Source organism: Prionailurus viverrinus, chromosome B1, assembly GCF_022837055.1.
Source record: "Prionailurus viverrinus isolate Anna chromosome B1, UM_Priviv_1.0, whole genome shotgun sequence".
Taxonomy (NCBI): Eukaryota; Metazoa; Chordata; class Mammalia; order Carnivora; family Felidae; genus Prionailurus; species Prionailurus viverrinus.
In genome coordinates this window covers 31,130,855-31,136,854 of record NC_062564.1, presented here as the reverse complement: position 1 = coordinate 31,136,854, position 6,000 = coordinate 31,130,855, and the positions used below count along the sequence as shown (strand labels likewise).

At 41.5% G+C, this 6,000-nt stretch overlaps 1 pseudogene; it reads left to right on the top strand.

Moving 5' to 3' along the window:
- The first annotated feature begins 327 nt into the window (after nucleotides 1-327).
- LOC125164735 (60S ribosomal protein L7a-like) lies at nucleotides 328-1,612 on the top strand (annotated as a pseudogene).
- Nucleotides 1,613-6,000: the final 4,388 nt, after the last annotated feature.

Sequence of the window (6,000 nt, the reverse complement as noted above, 5' to 3'; positions counted from 1 at the left end):
TACTTAGGATCATTTTGTGTTTTTAAAAGTTTACATAAACAGGGTCATTCTGTACACTTCTAAAATAAATGTAACATTTTTTACATATTGAGTGTTTTTAAGTTGAAGCTGTCTCCAAAAATAAAAACAAACTTGAGGCATTTTTAAACCAAAGAAAAAGCTCAGTGAAAGAAAAAGTATGACATCAGAACAAAAGAAAAAGGAAAATGCAGGCGCACGACGGTAAGGGTGAGAACAGTCACTGTGTTTGAGAATTAAGCAGTGCTGGGCCTAGAAGGTCATTAAATCTTCTAACTTTGGACTCTCTCTCTCCTGTAGCCATACAAGATGCTGGAAGGAAAGAAGGCTAAGGGGAAGGAGAGAAGGCTAAGGGGCCCTGTCCCTGCTGTCCTAAAGAAGCAGGAGGCCAAGAAGGCAGTCAGTCCCTTGTTTGAGAAAAGGCCCAAGACATCTGGCATCGGCCAGGACATCCAGCCCACAAGGGACCTCACCTTCTTTGTCAAATAGCCCCGCTATATCCAGCTGCAGCGGCAAAGGGCCCCTTCACATAAACTTCTAAAAGTGCCTCCCTCTATTGACCAGTCCATCCAGGACCTTGGCCTTGGACCGCCAAACAGCTACTCAGCTTAAGCTGGCCCACAAATACAGACCAGAGACAAAGCAAGAGAAGCAGCAGAGATTGTTGGCCCAGGGCAGAGAAAAAAGCTGCCGGCAAAGCAGATGTCCCCACTGTGAAAAATAAGCCCACTGACCCAAACAAAGGAGGGAGGTGGAGACTCAGAGCACTTTGAGGTGAGGCTTTAATCAATGTTCTTCCAAGAGTGAGTGTTTGATGGACAGGCACACTCCCGGCAGCCACAACGGGCAATTTATCTCCTAGTGTGCAAGTCCCTTCCCTGATTCCTCATTGGCTGAGTACGTTCAAAGGTACAAAAAAGTACATTCCTGGAGGTGATGCAGAGACTTCAGTTCTTTGGCGTATGCTCATTGCAAAGCCTGGGAAAATAAGTCCGGAAAATGGGGCGGCGAAGAAGAACCAGGAAGTGAAATGTCTAAGGGTTTGGGACTCCATTGGTGGGGGAGTCTCCTACATATTTCCAACAGGTTGTAAACCTATTGTTAACTAGACAGCACTGCATTTATTTGGTATTTCTGAACATGAATCGTCTCACTTCTTACACCAGTAACGGGTCACCTGTCCTTTGAGCTGGGGTTAATACGGTCACCACCTTGGTGGACAAGAAAGCTCAGCCGGTAGTGATTGCACATGGTGTGGATCCCGTTGAGCCTGTGGTCTTCCTGCCTGCCCTGTGTCCTAAGAAGGGGGCTCCCTACTACATCAAGGGGAAGTGCAGGCTGGGGTGTCTGGTCCACAGGAAGACCTGCACCACTGCTGTCCTTCACACAGGTTAACTCCAAAGACAAAGGAGCTCTAGCGAAGCTGGCGGAAGCCAGCAGGACCGATGACAATGACAGATATGATGAGATCCGCCATCACGGAGCAGGCAGTGTCCCGGGTCCAAAGTCGGTGGCTCGCGTCGCCAATCAGGAAAACGCAAAGACTGGGCTAAGTGGACACTGTTGTCTTTCTACACATAAAAGTCATAAATAGTTCTCTTGCCAAAAAAAAAAAATATTTTTATTTTTGGAAAGAGATCAGAGTCTTTGAAGGAATCACATTTTGATTCACAAAAGGTCACTCGGCAGGTTATCCACTTGAGTGCAAGGTAAATCAGTTGACCTTCCATTGATTTTGGTAGCCGCAAGGAGTACCTACCCCCGCTGTGTGGCCCAGAGCTGTTTAAGGCTTGAAATAGGGGCCAGAAGCAAAACAAAACAGAAAATATCCAGAATCTATCTGATCTAATGTGCTTTGTTTGGAGAATTAGTTTAAGGCCCCCTGTGTCTTTATAGTAATACATTTGCTGCATAACTTGGTTGTCTACACACCGTGAAATGATTTTAAAATTTGTAGCCATGATTTTAAGTAGGAAGAGGAATTACTTTCTTATTTATTGGGCACAGTAACCAGCATCCAAGCTGACTAGACTGTCCAAGTGACTAATGAAACAGTTGCTAATATTTCAGGTTTTCCATTAGATGCTTGCAACCTTTCCTACTGGCTTTAAAGAAAGAAACTGTCTGGTTTGGTACATGGTATAAATAATATTATTCTCCAACAAAATGCGGCTTGCTAAATCTATAGCTATGCTTTCTAAAATCACTTGGAGAATTATGTATCTATTGTGGGAAGCTGTACTTTTTCAAGGCCCTTTATTCTGCTACATAGCAAAATGAACTCAAAAAAATTTAACTTCAGATACAGTGAAGGGCATTTTAAATTATTAAATTCATTTTTCAGTTTTTGAGAAGAGCTTGACTGTAAGCTCATGTTAGGGGTAAAATTAGAATTGACAGCTTTGTTAATCACACTCACTTCTACACCAACAGATAGGCACTTAATTCACTATATATATATATATATATATATATATAGTATATATAGTGTATATATATATATATATATACAGAGAGAGAGAGAGAGAGAGAGACCACCTACTATGCCCTAGGCACTGTGCTAGGTGTGACCCAGCCCTAGTCAGGCTTGCTAAATCCTCAAGACCCAAACTTGGGCTCTGTCCTGGGCAGATAAGAATCCTACAGGGTCAATGTAGGATCAGATTCCTACAAATCTGATCAGATTCCTCAACTCTGTGTTCTTGCAAGAACCTTGTTGCTTTGGTCTAGCAATAATCCCCCGGCTCTGATATTGCTTCTCAGTGATGCTCTATTCACTGCCCCCTGCCTTGCTACTTAGCCATAATTCCCCGCCGCCTGTGTTCATGTTCAGAGTTGAGCCCAATCTTTCCTCTACTACAAAACCCCATTGTACCAGTCCCCCTGAAAAATGTCTGCCTTACCATTTTCAACAAGTTTCATGAGTACAATTTTTTTTCCAATATATGAAATTTATTGTCAAATTGGTTTCCATACAATACAATTTTTTTAAAAAAACAGGAGCTGAGAACACAAGGTAAAAGGAAAGAGCAATTCCTTGATGTCGCGAGGTTCATAGTCCAAACAATAAATAAACAATAACATAAGAAAAATAAGACAAAAAGAGAGAGGAAGGCAAACCATAAGAGACTTTTAAATACAGACAGCAAACTGAAGGTTGCTGGAGGGGACGTAGGTGGGGAGATTGGCTAAATGGGTAACGGGCATTAAGGAGGGCACTTGTTGGGATGAGCACTGGGTGTTTTATGTAAGTTCTACTCCTGAAACCAATACTACACGGCATGTTAACTAACTTGAATTTAAATAAATTAACTAAACAAAAAAAATAAATCAATGACCATTTTGCCTAGTGCCGTACAATAAAAGTTCTGGGTGCAGAAATGCCATATAGGAGGGGGCATCTAACTTAGTCGAGTGTGAGGAAGGCTGTTCCGAGGAAGAACTATACTTGCTAAGATGCACAGGTGGGTAGGAGTTACCGAGGAGAGAAAGGCACAGGAAAGCGTACCTCAGGTAGAAGATTCGACACATGTAGTCTCATTGGGAAGTAACTGGGTATGTTTGGGAACTAAAAAAAAAAAAAAAAAGGCAGAATGGCTCGAGCTTAGCAAACAGGGAGACAGGTGAGCCATGTTAAGCTCTAGAAGCAGGTAAGGGAAAAAAATCACACAGGGCCCTTGCTGGTCATATGAAGAATTTTGGGTTTTATCCTAAGTTACCCAGAAGAGTGATACAATCAGATTTGCCCTTTAGAAAGATCATCTCACTATTCTGCAGGGAATGGATCAGGCAGGACAGCTGGAGGCCATGTGAGTCACTTGGCTAGAATGGCAATGACCAGACAAGGCTCACAGCAGAGGAGGGTGAGATCAGTGGATAGATTCAAATTTTAATTGGGGTACAGGCCTTTCACCTCTTTGGTTAGTTCATTTCTAAGTATCTTATGGGTTTCGGTGCAATTGTAAATGGGATCTATTCCTTAATTTCTCTTTCTGCTGCTTCATTATTGCTGTGTAGAAATGCAACAGATTTCCGTACATTGATTTTGCATCCTGAGATTTTGATGAATTCGATGATCAGTTCTAGTAGTTTTTTGGTGGAGTCTTTCAGGTTTTCTGTATAGAATATCATGGCATCTGCAAATAGTGAAAGTTTTACTTCTTCCTTGCCAATTTGGATGCCTTTTATTTCTTCTTCTGGTCTGATCGTGTGGCTAGGACTTCTAGTTATGTTAAATAACAGTGGTGTGAGTGGACATCCCTGACCTGTACCTGACTGTAGAGGAAAATTTCAGTTTTTCCCCACTGAGATGATATTAGCTGTGGGTTTTTCATAGATGGTCTTTATTATATTGAGGCTTGTTCCTCTAAACCTACTTCGTTGAGGATTTTTATCATGAACAGATGGTGTACTTTGTCAAATACTGTTTTTGCAGCTATTGAAATGATCATATGGTTCTTATCCTTTCTTCTATTAATGCGGCATATGATGTTGATTGATTTATGAACACTGAACCACCCTTGCAACCCAGGAATAAATCCCACTTGACTATGATGAATGTTTTTTTTTTTTTTAATGTATTGTTGGGTTCAGTTTGCTAGTGTTTTATTGAGAATTTCTACATCATGTTCGTCAGGGTTATTGGCCTGTGGGGTTTTTTTTTAGTGGAGTCTTTATCTGGTTTTGGTATCACGTAATGCTGGCCTCATAGAATGAATTTGGAAGTTTTCCTTTCTTTTCTATTTTTTGAAATAGTTTGAGGTTATAAAAATCTTAGAGGAGGGGCGCCTGGGTGACTCAGTCAGTTGAGCACCTAACTTTGGCTCAGGTCATGATCTCACAGTTCATGGGTCCAGGCCCCGTGTCGGGCTCTGTGCTGACAGCTCAGAGCCTGGAGCCCGCTTCGGATTCCGTGTCTCCCTCTCTCTCTGCCCCTCCCCTGCTCACACACACACCCTCTCTCTCAAAAATAAATAAACATTAAAAAAAAATTTTTTTTAATCCTAGGGGAGAACACAAGCAGTAACCTCTTTGACCTTGGCCATAGCAACTTCTTTCTAGATATGTCTCCTGAGTCAAGGGAAACAAAAGCAAAAGTAAACAACTGGGACTTCATCAAAATAAAAAGCTTCCGCACAGCGAAGAAAATAACCAACAAAACTAAAAGGCAACCTGTGGAATGGGAGCAGATATTTGTAAATGGCATATCTGGTAGGGTTAGTATACAAAATATATAAATAATATATAAAACTCAACACCCACAAAATGAATAATCCAATTAAAAAATTGGCAGAAGACATGAATGAATAGACACTTTTCCAAACAAGACATCCGGATGGCCAACAGACACATGAAAAGATGCTCCACATCTCTCATCATCAGGGAAATACAAATCAAAACCACACTGAGGTACCACCTCACACCTGTCAGATGGCTAAAATGAAAAACACAAGAAACAGGTGTTGGCAAGAACTTGAAGAAAGGGAAACTCCCTTGCACTGTTGATGGGAATGCAAACCGGTGCAGCCACTGTGGAAAACTATGCAGGTTTCTCAAAAAGTTAAAAATAGAACTACCCTGCGATCCAGCAATTGCACTACTAGGTATATACCCAAAGAATACAGAAATACTAGTTCACAGGAATTCAAGCACCCCAATGTTTATAGCAGCCTTATCTACAATAGCCAAGATATAGAAACAGCCCAAGTGTAGAAACTGATGAATGAATAAAGATGTGTGTGTGTGTGTGTGTGTGTGTGTGTGTGTATAACACAATGAAGTGTTACCCAGCCATGAAAAGAATGAAATCTTGCCATTTGCAATGGCGTGGATGGAGCTAGAGAATGTTATGCTGAAATAAATCGGTCAGAGAAAGACAAATATGACTTCACTCAGAGATGGAATTTAAGAAATAAGACCAGCAAGCAAGGGTGGGGGAGAGAGAGGGAGGCAAACCAAGAAATAGACTCTTAACTATAGACA